This window comes from Aegilops tauschii, chromosome 2 (genome assembly GCF_002575655.3).
Source record: "Aegilops tauschii subsp. strangulata cultivar AL8/78 chromosome 2, Aet v6.0, whole genome shotgun sequence".
Taxonomy (NCBI): Eukaryota; Viridiplantae; Streptophyta; class Magnoliopsida; order Poales; family Poaceae; genus Aegilops; species Aegilops tauschii.
This window is the reverse complement of record NC_053036.3, coordinates 199,406,401-199,424,265: the sequence shown is the minus strand read 5'-3', so window position 1 is coordinate 199,424,265 and position 17,865 is coordinate 199,406,401.

Here is a 17,865-nt window from a genome sequence, read left to right as displayed (position 1 = left end):
GCACACAACCAGGATCAAGAGAATTAAACCATATCTTAGCATCACCCTTTAATGAGAACGGAAATAATTTAAGGATATAGTAGTAGCGAGTTTTTCATCATTAGTGAATAGGGTGGCTATATCATTTAATTTAGTAAGATGTGCCACAACAGTTTCAGATTCATAGCCATAAAAAGGATCAGATTCAACGGAAGTAATTATCTCAGTATCAATAGAGAAATCATAATCCTTATCAGTAACAAAGATAGGTGAAGTAGCAAAAGCAGGGTCATATTTCATTCTAGCATTCAGAGATTTTTCTTTCAGCTTAGCTAATAATTTCTTAAGGTCACTCCTATCATTGCAAGCAAGAAAGTCTCTAGCAGTTTCTTCATCCATAACATAACCCTCAGGCACAACAGGAAATTCATATCTAGGGGGAGAATCTTCATCATCACTTTCATCAATATTATCAGTTTCAATAATTTCATTCTCTCTAGCCCTAGCAAGTTGTTCATCAAGAAATTCACCTAGTGGCATAGTAGTATCAAGCATAGAAGTAGTTTCATCATAAGTATCATGCATAGCAGAAGTGGCATCATCAATAACATGTGACATATCTGCGACATATCAGAATTAATAGCAGAAGCAAGTTTAGGTGTCGCAAGCTTACTCAAAACAGAAGGTGAACCAAGTGCAGAGCTAGATGGCAGTTCCTTACCTCCCCTCGTAGTTGAGGGAAAAATCTTAGTTCTTTAGTCTTTCAAGTTCCTCATAGTGACCAGCAGATATAAATCCCAAGTGACTCAAAGATTAGAGCTATGCTCCCCGGCAACGGTGCCAGAAAATAGTCTTGATAACCCACAAGTATAGGGGATCGCAACAGTTTTCGAGGGTAGAGTATTCAACCCAAATTTATTGATTCGACACAAGGTGAGCCAAAGAATATTCTCAAGTATTAGCAGTTGAGTTGTCAATTCAACCACACCTGGATAACTTAGTATCTGCAGCAAAGTATTTAGTAGCAAAGTAGTATGGAAGTAACGGTAACGGTGGCAAAAGTAACAGTGATAGTTTTGTAGTAATTGAGACAGTGGCAACGAAAAAGTGAATAAGTGAAGAACAATATGTGAAAAGCTCGTAGGCATTGGATCAGTGACGGAGAATTATGCCGGATGCGATTCCTCATGTAATAGTTATAACATAGGGTGACACAGAACTAGCTCCAATTCATCAATGTAATGTAGGCATGTATTCCGAATATAGTCATACATGCTTATGCAAAAGAACTTGCATGACATCTTTTGTCCTACCCTCCCGTGGCAGCGGGGTCCTATTGGAAACTAAGGGATATTAAGGCCTCCTTTTAATAGAGTACCGGACCAAAGCATTAACACTTAGTGAATACATGAACTCCTCAAACTACGGTCATCACCGGTAGTGGTCCCGATTATTGTCACTTCGGGGTTAACGGATCATAACACATAATAGGTGACTATACACTTGCAAGATAGGATCAAGAACTCACATATATTCATGGAAACATAATAGGTTCAGATCTGAAATCATGGCACTCGGGCCCTAGTGACAAGCATTAAGCATAGCAAAGTCATAGCAAAATCAATCTCGGAACATAGTGGTACTAGGGATCAAACCCTAACAAAACTAACTCGATTACATGGTAAATCTCATGCAACCCATCACCGTCCAGCAAGCCTACGATGGAATTACTCACGCACGGCGGTGAGCATCATGAAATTGGTGATGGAGGATGGTTGATGATGACGATGGCGATGGATTCCCCTCTCCGAAGCCCCGAACGGACTTCAGATCAGCCCTCCCAAGAGAGATTAGGGCTTGGCGGCGGCTCCGTATCGTAAAACGTGATGAATCCTTCTCCTTGATTTTTTTCTCCCCGAACGTGAATATATAGAGTTGGAGTTGAGGTCGGTGGAGCTCCAGGGGGCCCACGAGGCAGGGTGCGCGCCCAGGGTGGTAGGCGCGCCCCCCACCCTCGTGGAAAGGGTGTGGGCCCCCTGGCCTTGATTCTTTTGCCAGTATTTTTCATTAATTCCAAAAATAATCTCCGTTGATTTTCAGGTCATTCCGAGAACTTTTATTTCTGCACAAAAATAACATCATGGCAATTCTGCTGAAAACAGCGTCAGTCCGGTTTAGTTCCATTCATATCATGCAAGTTAGAGTCCAAAACAAGGGCAAAAGTGTTTGGAAAAGTAGATACGACGGAGACGTATCAATAGCGTCTGCGATAGTTGTCGTGTACGACGATGTTACGACGGTCTGACATTTCGTAATCTTGTCCGACACTCGTACGACGATTAGCTAATCTTCTTAATGGTGAACCGTTTGTGATGGGCCGCACATCATACACGTTCTATAATAGTGAACCATTTGTGATGGGCCGCGCATCGTAAACGTAGCACCACAGAATACCGACTGCGATGGCAATGCGAGCAGAAACGAGTAGGAGTGTTGTAGGGGCCCTATCCCCGACGGTTTCTGGGTCGTGTGGGATGGATCCCCCTATCGCCCACACTCACTGGGCGACGGTTCCAAATGCCGTCATGGAAAGGGGTTTTAAACCATTTGTTTAGGACCGACGCGCACTAGTGTATGGTGCGATCTATGATGTCTCTTACCGATTTACCACTATTGTTTTGGGGTTATGCATTAGAGACAGCTGCATTCACGTTAAATAGGGCACCATCTAAATCCGTTGAGACGACACCGTATGAACTATGGTTTGGCAAGAAACCTAAGCTGTCGTTTCTTGAAGTTTGGGGTTGTGATGCTTATGTGAAAAAGTTTCAACCTGATAAGCTCAAACCCAAATCGAAGAAGTGCGTCTTCATAGGATACCCAAAATAAAATGTTGGGTACACCTTCTATAACAGATCCGAAGGCAAGACATTCGTTGCTAAGAATGTATCCTTTCTAGAGAAGGAGTTTCTCTCGAAAGAAGTGAGTGGGAGGAAAGCAGAACTTGATGAGGTAATTGTACCTGCTCCTGAATTGGAAGGAAGTTCATCACAGAAATCAGTTCTAGTGATGCCAACACCAATTAGTGAGGAAGTTAATGATGATGATCATGAAACTTCGGATCAAGCTACTACCGAACCTCGTAGGTCAGCCAGAGTAAGGTCCGCACCAGAGTGGTACGGTAATCCTGTTCTGGAGGTCATGTTACTTGACCTTGACGAACCTACGAACTATGAGGAAGCGATGATGAGCCCAAATTCCGCGAAATGGCTTGAGGCCATGAAATCTGAGATGGGATCCATGTATGAGAACAAAGTGTGGACTTTGGTTGACTTGCCCGATGATCGGCAAGCCATTGAGAATAAATGGATCTTCAAGAGGAATACGGACGCTGATAGTAGTGTTACTATCTACAAAGCTCGAATTGTCGCAAAAAAAATTCGACAAGTTTGAGGTGTTGACTACGATGAGATTTTCTCACTCGTAGCGATGCTTAAGTCTGTCCGAATCATATTAGCAATTGCCATATTTTATGAAATTTGGCAAATGGATGTCAAAACTGCATTCCTTAATGGATTTCTTAAAGAAGAGTTGTATATGATGCAACAAGAAGGTTTTGTCAATCCTAAAGGTGCTAACAAAGTGTGCAAAGCTCCAGCAATCCATCTATGGACTGGTGCAAGCATCTCGGAGTTGGAATATACGCTTTGATGAGTTGATCAAAGCATATAGTTTTATACAGACTTGCGGTGAAGCCTGTATTTACAAGAAAGTGAGTGGGAGCACTACAGCCTTTCTGATAAGTATATGCGAATGACATATTGTTGATCGGAAATGATGTAGAATTTTCTGGAAAGCATAAAGGAGTGTTTGAAAGGAGTTTTTCAAAGAAATACCTCGGTGAAGCTGCTTACATATTGGGCATCAAGATCTATAGAGATAGATCAAGACGCTTGATAAGATTTTTCAATGAGTACATACCTTGACAAGATTTTTGAAGTAGTTCAAAATGGAACAGTCAAATAAGGAGTTCTTGCCTGTATTACAAGGTGTAAAGTTGAGTAAGACTCAAAACACGACCACGGCAGAAAATAGAAAGAGAATGAAAGTCATTCCCTATGCCTCAGCCATAGGTTCTATAAAGTATGTTATGCTGTGTACCAAACCTATTGTGTACCTTGCCATGAGTTTCGCAAGGGGGTACGATATTGATCCAAGAGTGGATCACTTGACAGCAGTCAAAATTATCCTTAGAAGACTAAGGAGATATTTCTCGGTTATGGAGGTGATAAAGAGTTCGTCGTAAAGAGTTACGCTGATGCAAGCTTTTACACCGATCCGGATGACTCTGAGTCTCAATCTGGATACATATTGAAAGTGGGAGCAATTAGCTAGAGTAGCTCCATGCAGAGCATTGTAGACATAGAAAATTTGCAAAATACATACGGCTCTGAATGTGACAGACCCATTGACTAAGCTTCTCTCACAAGCAAAATATGATCACACCTTAGTACTTTTTGGGTGTTAATCACATAGCGATGTGAACTAGATTATTGACTCTAGTAAAACCCTTTGGGTATTAGTCACATGGCGATATGAACTAATCATATGGTGATGTGAACTATTGGTGTTAAATCACATGGCAATATGAACTAGATTATTGACTCTAGTGCAAGTGGGGGACAAAAGGAAATATGCCCTAGAGCCAATAATAAAGTTGTTATTTATATTTCCTTATATCATGATAAATGTTTATTATTCATGCTAGAATTGTGTTAACCGGAAACTTAGTACATGTGTAAATACATAGACAAACAGAGTGTCCCTAGTATGCCTCTACTAGACTAGCTCGTTATCAAAGATGGTTAAGTTTCCTAGCCATAGACATGTGTTGTCATTTGATGAACGGATCACATCATTAGAGAATGATTTCATGGACAAGACCCACCCGTTAGCTTAGCACTATGATCGTTTAGTTTTATTGCGATTGCTTTCTTCATGACTTATACATGTTCCTCTGACTATGAGATTATGCAACTCCCGAATACCGGAGGAACACTTAGTGTGCTATCAAACATCACAACGTAACTGGGTGATTATAAAGATGCTCTATAGGTGTCTCCGATGGTGTTTTTGAGTTGGCATAAATCGAGATTAGGATTTGTCACTCCGTGTATCGGAGAGGTATCTCTGGGCCTCTCGGTAATGCTCATCACTATAAGCCTTGCAAGCAATGTGACTAATGAGTTAGTTGCAGGATGATGCATTACGGAACGAGTAAAGAGACTTGCCGGAAACGAGATTGAACTAGGTATGATGATACCGACGATCGAATCTCGGGCAAGTAACATACCAATGACAAAGGGAACAACGTATGTTGTTATGCGGATTGACCGATAAAGATCTTCATAGAATATGTAGGAGCCAATATGAGCATCCAGGTTCCGCTATTGGTTATTGACCGGAGATGTGTCTCGGTCATGTCTACATAGTTCTCGAACCCGTAGGGTCCGCACGCTTAACGTTCGATGACGATTTGTATTATGAGTTATGTGATTTGATGACCGAAGTTCGTTCGGAGTCCCGAATGAGATCACGGACATGACGAGGAGTCTCGAAATGGTCGAGAGGTAAAGATCGATATATTGGAAGGCTATATTCGGACATCGGAAAGGTTCCGAGTGATTCTGGTATTTTTCGGAGTACCGGAGAGTTACGGGAATTCGCCGGGGGAAGTAGTGGGCCTTAATGGGCCATACGGGAAAGGAGAGAAGGGCCTCAAGGGGTGGTTGCGCGCCCCCCATGGCAAGTCCGAATTGGACTAGGGAGGGGGCGGCGCCCCCCTCTCTTTCCTTCTCCCTCTCCTACTCGTTCCCTCTCTCCCCTCTTGGAAAAGGAAGGGGACTCCAACTAGGATTGGGAATCCTAGTTAGACTCCCCCTATAGGCGTGCCCCTCCTAGGCTGACCTCCTCCTCCCTCCTTTATATACGTGGCCAAGGGGGCACCCCAAAGTACAACAACACATGTTGATTCTTAGCCGTGTGCGGTGCCCACCTCCACATATTTCCACCTCGGTCATATTGTCCTAGTGCTTAGGTGAAGCCCTACGTCGGTAACTTCATCATCACCGTCAACACGCCGTCGTGCCGACAAAACTCTCCCTCGACCTCAGCTGGATCTAGAAGTTCGAGGGACGTCACCGAGCATGTCGGATCACGGGTTCCGGCAAAACCCTTAAGGTTCGAACTCTGGGGTGCGCGCGAAGTTCTTCCCTCCTACCGATCCGCGCCCTAGGTTTGCTAAGATCTCGCGGACGAACTCGGCGAATTCACAACACAAAAGACACAAGATTTATACTGGTTCGGGCCACCATTGTGGTGTAATACCCTACTCTAGTGTGGTGGTGGTGGATTTCCTCTTGGGCTGATAATGAACAGTACAAGGGAAAAACAGCCTCATGAGGTTGAGGTGTTCTTTTGCTCGATGTGTGGCTAAGGATTGGCCCAAGATCGGATTAGATCAGATCCGATCAGATGCCTCCTACTGTGGTGGCTAGGTGCTATTTATAGAGGCCCTGGTCCTCTCCCCAAATATTGAGCGGGAAGGGAGCCAACAACGGCCAATTCGAAAGGGGACAGCTAGTACAGCTTATCCTGACAAAAGTAGTCTTCGCCTGCAAAAGGCTCAGGTGGTGACGCCGCCTTGGGCTCCACGGTGACCTCCGTCTTTCCGTCCCGCCGGTCTTGGTCTCATTGCACCGATATGGAAACCTTTGCTTGAGGCCTCAGTACTCTGCGCCTGCGCTTGCCTCCTTTAGCACCAAAGAGGAAACGAGGATGCTAGGCGTGCTGACGCCTGCCTGGCGCCCGCCTGGTCTCGATCGTCATGGCTCACGTCACGAGAACCTCGCGAGGTTTGCCTTGCCTTGATCTCCCCGCCCCTCACGAGCCAGCCTGGTGAGGTTGCTCCTGAGGAGGTCTTGTGTCGTCCGCCTCACGAGGCTTGGGCCCTCGCGAGGGTCTTGAATGCCTTGTTGATGAAGGTGGGCCGTACAGGCCTGCTAGCACAGCCACGCCGTGGGCCGCAGGTAGGAAAGTCTGGGGGCCCCCGTTCCCAGAACGCCGATAGTAGCCCTCGGGCCCAAGGCGCGCTCAGGCTTGGCTTCGAGGTGAAGCCAAAGGTCAAGTACGGAGCGCCGCGGGCCCCAAAAGCCTGCGGGCTCGGTCGACGCGTGGCGGTTGATTGGACGTGGGCGTCTCCGCTTACCCACGCTGCCTCGGCAACTGCCCGATGTGACAAGTCCCTGCGACATGCAAGGAAAACCATCATTACCTGTGATCATGGGGGGCGCTGGTTGGCCTTCTCCTGCTATAAATGGGGAGGGGGGCGAAGCCCCCGTCGCCCATCTCTTCCTAGTTCGCTTGCTTCTTCCTCCTTGCTCCTCCGCTAGTAGCAACTTCGATGGCGCCGATCCGAAGGTTCTCCTCCGAGGAGAAAGGAAAAGCTCCCCGAGACGAGCCGGGGCCGCTTCCGCCTAAGAAGAGGTCGGTTCACCGCCGCGACGCAGCGGCGATGCAGGTGGTGACGAGGCCTTGGTACGAGCGCCCTCCTCCAGGGTATCTACTGCCCTTGTACGCCCAAGCCGGGGGCTCAGGAGGAAGGGGCGACGAGCATCAGCGCGCGCACCGTGGCCAAGGTCGATGTGTCGCGGTGACGCGCGCCGTCACTCCCGGAGTCCACGCGGCGGACTCCTTGCGCGAGCTTGTGCTGTGGGCGGCGATGCCTCCAAGCTCTTGGATCTGCTTCCTGCGGTTCTTCTCTGACGTGCTGCCGCCGAGGGGACCCCTCACGCTCTGGCTGCAGCATGCTGACTACGACGCTCCGGCGACCGGAGCAGAGGTCGAAGCAGTCCCCTCCGGCAAGATCTTCATGACCTGCGGCTGGGGCGAGGTCGCACGGATTTGCTGCGCACAGAGCGCCCTCGCGATCCACTTCGAGTATGACAGCGCTTCCATGCTGCTCTTCAAGGTCTTCGATGCGGCGGGCCGCCGCCTAGAGTGCTACCCTGGAGGGGTGTGCCGGGACGGTGCGCGCCCGGCCCGCGGCTCCTCCATCAGCAGCGACTCTTGGGAGTCCAGTGGTTCTCCTGAGCTCTACGAGACTCCGGAGACGAGCGACGACAGCTACGTGCCCCCGAGCTCTCGCCGAGCCCGTAGCAAAGCTGCAGCGTCCAGCCGCCGCCGTCGCTGATCTGGATGGGGTTGGCGTCGGTCTCCCCTGGCCCACTGTTGATGATGGCGTCAGCCGGGGGAGCGTGTAGATAGGATTCCCTCAAGTTATCGTCTTTTTTTCCCGGCGAGGAATCGAGTAGTACCCCGTGGGGGCGTGTAAAGGGTCTGTAATATCTTTGTGTATATCTTCCTTATTATGAAAATTTGGGAGTGCCTGCTCTGTTTAGGCTCGGTCTCCCCTTTCCAACCTCGCGATGGCTCGTTGCTCTATGCTGACAGGTCCCGATCCCCAGGCAAGCTACAGCCGTTGCTGGTATGCCAGGTCGCGTGCTGTGGTCAAGGCCAGGAGGTGCGCGGCCCGAGGTCCAATAAGAGCCCCTGAGGCGCGATGCTCAGGAGGTCCCCTTTAGCGCTCAAGCAGCCATGGTAAGGCAAGAAAGGGAGGCGACGTGGCCGCAACAGGGCTGCGGCGAGCGTGACCCCTAGGCACCAACGATTAGCCAATCTGAGCGCGAGACTTATCTTGGCGGTTTGGGGTCGATTCCTTGCGATGCGCCACGCTCGTGCGCAGGCGTCCGCAGTGCAGCTGGGTTGGGCCCGTATGAGTCTCCCCTCTCCCACGCTCTCCTTCGTGCTCTACGTCCTCAGGTCCCGGCCCTCGAGCGAGCTCAGCCGCCGCTGGTATGCCAGGTCGCGTGCCGTGGTCAAGGCCAGGGGGTGAGGGCTGGAGAGCCAGTAAGAGCTCCTGAGTCGCGATGCTGGGGAGCCCCCCTTTTAACGCGCGAGCGGATTACATGGAAGAAGTGGGGGCTTGCGGTGCCGTTAGCTGTTATCCTCGTGAGGTTCCTGCAAGCCAGCACAAGGAGAAATGCAGCCCGCCGTCACCGGTCGGCTATCAGTTGCTTCGTGAGGAGACGGAGGCACTGAGGGCCTGGTGAGGTGACGTGCGCGGGGCGTGCCGCGAGCCAGAGCTCGACCGCTCAGGTTTGTCGACGTTGCAGGGACGGACCCATGCACAAGCACCGTGCCAACATGAGTAGCCCCCGCGGGGGGCGAGAGTCAGGAAGGTGATAGTCATAGATAGATTAAGCATGGGAAGCATACTGGCTTAAGTAAATGCAGGGACGATACACGCCACTGGGTCCGGCCCGAGCGGCCTGGGGAAGATGCAGCCCGAGGGGCGCCCCCAGCAAGGTAAGCTAAAGACATAAGGAAAAGGATACATGCCACAGGGATGGACCCACGCAGCCTGGGAATGATGCATCCCGAGGGGCGCTCCCAGCTAAACAAACTTGGAAAATGTCACCTGGTTCTGTTGACGAAGGAGAGTTGGAGCAGCTGAAGGTACGCGGCGAAGGAATTGCTCCTCACGAGCCACCCGGGTCCTGAGCCTCGAGAGACTCTGGGGGTCCAGGCAGTTCCTTGAGGACCGTCTCCATCTCCGTCAGCAATGCGTGGTGCCTAGCCTCCTGAGCCGCCAGGACGCGCCGCAAGTTGCGCTAGTAGGCAGACGACACGCTCGGCAGGACGAAAGGCATGCGAACGTAGCTGTGCGGTGGGCCCTTGCAACGTCCCACGCGCGAAGGCCAGAAAAGCTCCTGAGAGGCGGCCATGTTGAGCCCTGGGACATCGATGCAGACGCGCAGCCCGGCATCCTCGCCTGGATGGGGAGCCGCGCCTGCTGAGTGGCGGCCGCCGCGCATGGCCCTTGCGTCTTGCAGTTCCTGAGTGGCCTTGGTGATGAACTCCTGAGCGGTGGGCGCTCCTCGCCCTGTGTTCTCCTGAGGGAAACGTGCCGCAAAACACGCCTCCAAGTGGTGCCCGAGCGCCTCCCTCGTGACATTGGGAAGGTCGGAGGCCCTCCAGAAGAGAGCCCCCGAGCCCTGCCCGAGGAGGGCGCTGGGCGCGCCTTCCTATGCGATGGAGGGAGGCGCCCCTGGCGCGGGTGCTGATCCTGACGAGGTTCCAGTTGCGACGCCACCCTCCTGAGGTCCTGCATGGAGCAGCTGCTTCTTCTTCTTGGGGGTGACCTCAGAAGGGCACTCGCTTTTGCTGTCGAGGTCGTCGATTGCTGCAGCTTGAAAGGCACGCTCAAGGGAGCACACCGCATCTCTTTCTTCGCACGGGACTGTGATGATTCCACCGCTTCCCGGCATCTTGAGGACGTTGTAGCCATGATGGGTCACCGCCATGAACTTGGCCAGGGCTGGATACCCGAGGATGGCATTGTACGGCAGGCGGATGTGCGCGATGTCGAAGTCGATGAGCACGGTGCGGTAGTTCTTGCGTTCTCCGAAGGTGACAGGGAGGCGGACCTACCCTATCGGTGTAGTGGAGCCGTCGGTCAATCCAGAGAAACGCTTGGTAGGCTGAAGCTGGTCATATGGCACTTGGAGGTTGTCGAACGTGTCGACGGACAAGACGTTGAGTCCTGCGCCGCCATCGATGAGGGTCTTGGTAACTTGCACATTGCTGATGACTGGTGAGCAAAGCATTGGGAGGGCGCCAGCGGTAGCCGCACACTTGAGCTGGTCTGCTGAACTGAAGGTGATGGCGCACTTGGACCACCTGAGCGGGCTTGTGGCCTCGAGCTTGGGGAGGACTGCATTCACTTCACAAGCAAACTGTTTGAAGATACGCTGTGAAGCTGGGGCTTGAGCTCCGCCCAAGATGCAAGCGATAGCGCGCGGCTCCTGGAAGCCCCTAGCCCCCTCGTCTTGGTGGTTGTCGTCGTTCCTTCTTGGTGGTGGCGGCAGCGGAGGAAGACCGGCGTTGCCTTGAGGACGATCCTCACGAGGCTGGTCCCTCCAGGCGCCCTCGCGAGGCTGATCCTTCCAGCGGTCCTCATGAGGCCGGTCGCGCCATCCTGGCGCGGGCCACGGTCGTCCAAGCGTCCGCCACCACGTCCTCCTCCTCCGCCGTAGCCCCGGCCGTTGCGCTCGGGGCGTTGCCCGAAGCGTCCTTCTCGGATGGCTCTGAGCTCTTGACAGTCGCTGGTGTTGTGGGTATGCACGTTGTGGAAGGCGCAGAACAGTCGGCTGCTCTTGGATGACTCGGGCTGGTCTCTGCCGCGCTTGGTGTCCGGCTCCGCTGCGAGCACGGTCGCTCCCTTGCGCTTCACGTCCTTGGCCTTGGCTTTCTTCTCCTCCGGGTCAGCAGCTGGGAGCTCGAGGAGGGAGAGGCGTCCCTCCTCAGCTCTTGCGCACTTGGTCGCCAGGTTAAACAACTCCAGGGATGTGCACAGCTCCTCGTGGATAGCGAGCTCCTCCTTCATCTTGACGTCGCGGACGCCATCGGAGAACGCGGAGATGATGGCCTCATCCGTCACCTTGGGGATCTTGAGGCGGACGTTGTTGAAGCGCTGGATGTACTTCTGGGGGGGTCTCTCCTGGTTGTTACTTTACGCGGCGCAGGTCACCCGCGGCCGGTGGTCGGTCGCGAGTGCCCTGGAAGTTGGCGACGAAGCGGTCGCGCATCTCGTCCTAGGAGGAGATCGAGCCCGGTGGCAGGTTCAGGAGCCAGGAGTGGGCACCATCCTTGAGAGCCATGGGAAACCAATTCTCCATGACCTTCTCGTCGCCATTGGCTGCCTCGATGCTCAACTCGTAGAGCTGCAAGAACTCCGCGGGGTCGGGGGTGCCGTCGTAGCGAGGAGGCAGATCTGGCTTGAACTTGCCCGGCCAGGCGACGCTACGCAGCTCGGGGGTGAAGGCGCGGCAGCCGGCTGTGGTCACCGGGGCCCGTCTTGGAGGTGGAGCTTGGTCTTGATGGGGTCCGCGCGCCACCACCGCCGGTGGCGCGCGGTCTTGCCGTGGCGGCGCGAGGAGCGCAGGAGCAGCTTCTCGTGGGCGAGGGACTTCTTGGCAGCTTCTCTCTTCTTGCGCGGGCTCCGGACGCTGTGGGTCGCGCCGCGGAGCTGCACGCCTTAGCGCCAGGGCGCCGTCTTGGGGCAAAGGTGGTGGAGGCGCTCCATGAGCCACGCCGCTCGCGGCTGGTGGAGGACGGGGCAGTGAAAGGGACGGCACAGGGGAGCCCCCTGCGGCGCTGACAAGCTTGGCGATGCGGTCGAGCCAGTCCTCGTAGAGGGCGTCGACGGGGCGGTAGCGAAGGAGCTCACGTGCCAGGCCCAGCGCAGCCTGCGGGTCCACGGGAGCGCGACGAGCGTGGGACGACGAATCGACCGGGGTCAGAGACGGAGTGGCGGTGCGGCCGTCTCGCCGCACTGAGGGGTGCAGCGAAGATGCTTGCTGCTCGTTCCCCGCCGGGCTGGTGGCGGCGTTGGCGGTAGGCGACGGAGAACGACGAGGTGGCCCGCCGACGGGAGCCGTCTGAGCGACGCGGGTGGCGAGGGCAGCCCGGCGCTCAGCGCGAGCACGACGAGCGTCCGCCATGGAGACGACGGAGCAACAGAGCGCAGATTGACGGAAGGGAGGCTACGGCGCACCCCTACCTGGTGCGCCAAATGTCGGATCACGGGTTCCGGCAAAACCCTTAAGGTTCGAACTCTGGGGTGCGCGCGAAGTTCTTCCCTCCTACCGATCCGCGCCCTAGGTTTGCTAAGATCTCGCAGACGAACTCGACGAACTCACAACACAAAAGACACAAGATTTATACTGGTTCGGGCCACCGTTGTGGTGTAATACCCTACTCCAGTGTGGTGGTGGTGGATTGCCTCTTGGGCTGATAATGAATACTACAAGGGGAAGAACAGCCTCCTGAGGTTGAGGTGTTCTTGTGCTCGGTGTGTGGCTAAGGATTGGCCCAAGACCGGATTAGATCAGATCCGATCAGATGCCTCCTACTGTGGTGGCTAAGTGCTATTTATAGAGGCCCTGGTCCTCTCCCTAAATATTGAGCGGGAAGGGAGCCAACAACGGCCAATTCGAAAGGGGACAGCTAGTACAGCTTATCCTGACAAAAGTAGTCTTCGCATGCAAAAGGCTCTCGTGGTGACGCCGCCTTGGGCTCCACGGTGACCTCCGGCTTCCCGTCCCGCCGGTCTTGGTCTCGTTGCACCGATATGGAAACCTTTGCTTGAGGCCTCGGTACTCTGCGCCTGTGCTTGCCTCCTTTAGCACCAAAGAGGAAACGATGACGCTGCACGCGCTGGCGCCCGCCTGGTCTCGATCGTCATGGCTCACGTCACGAGAACCTCGCGAGGTTTGCCTTGCCTTGATTTGTCCGCCCCTCACAGGGGTCCCGAGGAAGTCTTGCGTCGTCCACCTCACGAGGCTTGGCCCCTCGCGAGGGTCTTGAATGCCTTGTTGACGAAGGTGGGCCGTACAGGCCTGCTAGCACAGCCACGCAGTGGGCCGCAAGCAGGCAAGTCTGGGGACCCCCGTTCCCAGAACGCTGACAGAGATGAACGTGTGCAGATCGCGGAGGTGCGTGCGTTCGGTACTTGATCGGTTGGATCGCGAAGACGTTCGACTACATCAACCGCGTTACTTAACGCTTCTGCTTTTGGTCTACGAGGGTACATGGACACAGTCTCCCCGCTCGTTGCTATGCTTCTCCTAGATAGATCTTGCGTGATTGTAGGAATTTTTTTGAAATACTACATTCCCCAACATGTATATCAATCATCTGTAAAAAAAATCAGAATTTTATCACGTTCGAGTGAATTTAAACAATTCTGTTTCTGGAAGCAAAAGTTCATGTTTTTGCACAGATTCAAGTCAACTATCATCCATACTATCCCAAAGGCTTTACTTGGCACTTTATTGAAACAAAAGCAATAAAACATGATTACTACAGTAGCATAATAGTGTGAACACACAAAAACAGTAGGTAAAAGTGTTGGGTTGTCTCCCAACAAGCGCTTTTCATTTATGCCTTTTAGCTAGGCATGATGATTTCAATGATGCTCACATAAAAGATAAGAATTGAAACGTAAACATAGCATCATGAATCACAAGTTTCTCTCCCATAAAAATTTCCAGTAGCATCATGAATGGATTCATCTATATAACTATCACACAAAGCATCCCTTTCATGATCCACAAGCATAGTATTTTTATTACTCTCCACATAAGCAATTTTATCTGCATTCATAATAGTTGGAGTATCATATGAAACTCGAGTACTACAAATTGTTTCCACATTAAAAGAGCAATGTTCAGGAAAAGGGTAATCATAACTATGACAAGTTCTATAAATATAATCATCACTACTTTTTGTAACATAAGTATCATCACAATAATCATCATAAGTAGCAACTTTGTTCTCATCATAGATAGGAGGCATGCAGTCATCATAGAAAATTTGATCATTCAAAGTAGGGGGACTAAAAAGATCATCTTCATTAAACATAGCATCCCCAAGCTTGGGACAAACATTAATTGCAGCAAACAAATTCTCAAACATGTCATTCTCATTAAACATATCATCCCCAAGCTTGTGGCCTGGCATATCATAAGCATAATCACTCTCATCATTAATAGTATGAATAGCACCAACGGTATAACAATTGCTATCATCATAATTTCCCAAGTTGGTGCCAAAAAGATTTCCAAGATTATAAGAAGTGTCATTATCTTCCCAATCATAATTATCACAACAAGCAATAGGCATAACAAAATCATCATCAATTGCATCATCTTCCACAATTATTTTTGATTCATTTTCATGAGGCACAACAATAATAGGAGCAACATTATTTGGGAGAGATACCTTTTTACCTCTATTATTTCTTATTTTCTTCTTCTTCACCACATCATGTGTGGGTTTAATTAATTTTTTCAAGCTTCTTGTTGAAGAGATTGATTCGATAGAAAGCTCCTCCTCGTTACCTGATTCATCATAATAAACACTAGGAGGGTATTGGGAAATATTTTCCCTTTCATTAGTACTCTCTTCATATTCTATTTGTTTTCTTGTCTTTAGATAGTTGGCAATATAAGGATTCTGAATGCAATTTACCGCACAAAACATATAAACTTCCTCTAGATCAAAATCAAGAAATCTCTTGAGATTAAAATTTGGAATACCCTCAGTTATACATTTCATTTCTTCATACCCCAAAAGAAGACTAAGCTCTTTATGATGCTCAAGGGTAATCAAGTTATCATAATTTTTGGACACGATTTGATCGTGAAATAATTTGCATTGGAGATTTAAATGACCACGTTCATTACAAAGTTCACAAGGATGGCGAGAAAAATTAAATCTTTCAGCACAATCATCTAGCCTCTCTTGCAACTTTTTAATTTCTAAATATTTATGCTTTTTACAAAATCTATCTACCCTTTTTGGTGTGCATTTGCACTCCCAATTCACTCCGCAAAAATTGACATTCTTATAGGAGACATCATTATCATGACTAATGCAATCATCATTAACATCATGGATATTCAAAGAATTCATACTAGAAATACTGCAATCATGCCCATCATCCAACATTTTTATGCCATAAATTTTGTTGAATTATTTTTTAGCAATTGAGCACAATTATCGGAATCCTTATTCTCAAGATAGACATTATAAAGATAAAGAACAACATGAGGTAACCCAATCTCCATTTTTTGTAGTTTTCTATTACAAAACCAAATTAGTGATAAAACAAGAAACTAAAAGATTCAATTGCAAGATCTAAAGATATACCTTCATGCACTCACCTCCCCGGCAATGGCGCCAGAAAAGAGCTTGATGTCTACTACGCAACTTTATTCTTGTATACACGTGTTGGGCCTCCAAGCGCGGAGTTTTGTAGGACAGTAGCAATTTTCCCTCAAGTGGATGACCTAAGGTTTATCAATCCGTGGGAGGCATAGGATGAAGATGGTCTCTCTCAAACAACCCTGCAACCAAATAATAAAAAGTCTCTAGTGTCCCCAACACACCAAATACAATGGTAATTTGTATAGGTGCACTAGTTCGGCGAAGAGATGGTGATACAAGTGTAATATGGATAGTAGATATTGATTTTTGCAATAGGAACAATAAAATAATAGCAAGGTAGCAATTGATAAAACGGAGCACAAATGGTATAGCAATAATTGAAAATGAGGCCTAGAGTCCGTAGTTTCGCTAGTGCAATCTCTCAACAATGCTAATATAATTAGATCATATAACCATCCCTCACGTGCAAAGAAGAATCACTCCAAAGTTCTTATCTAGTGGAGAACATAAGAAGAAATTGTTTGTAGCTATTCTTTCCGATCGATCTATCCGAGAGTTCGTATTAAAATAACACCAAGTTATTCTTTCCGATCGATCTATCAAGAGTTCGTACTAAAATAACACCAAGTTATTCTTTCCGATCGATCTATCAAGACTTCATACTAAACTAACACCAAAGAAAATTCAGATTCATAATACTCAATCCGTCACAAAGAACCTCAAAGACTACCCCAAGATTTCTATCGGAGAAACAAAAGACGAGAACATGCATGAACCCCTATATAGATTACCCCAATGTCACCTCGAGAATCCGCGAGTTGAGTGCCAAAACATATCTCAAATGAATCAATATAATACCCCATTGTCACCACGAGTATTCATATGCAAGACATATATCAAGTGCTCTCAAATCCATAAAACTATTCAATCCGATAAAACGAAATCTCAAAGGGAGAACTCAATTCGCAACAATATAGATCCGACTATATTAACAAAGCCCGCGATACATCAAGATCGTGACATCTCAAGAAGACGAGAGAGAGAGAGAGATTAAACACATAGCTACTGGTACAAACCCTCAGCCCCGAGGGTGGACTACTCCCTCCTCATCATGGTGGTCGCCGGGATGATGAAGATGGCCACCGGTGATGATTTCCCCCTCCGGCAGGGTGCCGGAACGGGGTCTAGATTGGTTTTTCATGGCGGCGGCGGAACTTTTGATCTAGAGTTACCCCGAGGGTTTTTGGAATATTTGGGAATTTATAGGGCAAAGAGGCGACGCGGGAGGCCATCGAGGTGGGCACAACCCACCTGGGCGCGCCTGGGCCCCCAGGCGCGCCCTGGTGGGTTGTGCTCTCCTCAGAGCTCCCCTCTGGTACTTCTTTGGCCCACCGGGTGTCTTCTAGTCTAGAAAAAATCTCCAAAAAGTTTCGCTGCATTTGGACTCCGTTTGGTATTGATTTTATGCGATGTAAAAAACAAACAAAAAAGCAACTGGCACTGGGCACTATGTCAATAGGTTAGTCCGAAAAAATGATATAAATTTGCTACATAATGATTGTAAAACATCCAAGAATGATAATATAACGGCATGAATACTTCATAAATTATAGATTCGTGGGAGACGTATCAACTAGCATAGGGGTATTTTGGTCCATCCAATTTTTTTACGGAACAGTGTAACGAAACCGACGATGTCACGTAAGGAAAGAAATTTAGACTACATGTCAAATAGGTAAGAAAAGTTTCTTCAGGGTCAAATAAGGAACCACATTTTAAGGTAGTGTCAAACAAGGAATTTTCTCCATACACTAACATACTTTTCGTACTTGGATCACATGTTCTTATGATTGGAACTCGAGCAAGCATCTTTCACTACTAAAGATCATTAAGCACTGGTGCGCTTCGGTCCTAAACAAATGGTTTAAAACCCCTTTCCGCGATGGCATCTGGAACTGTCTCCAAGTGAGTGTGGGCGATAGGGGGGTCCTTCCCACACGACCCAGAAACTGTTGGGGATATGCCCTCCTGGCA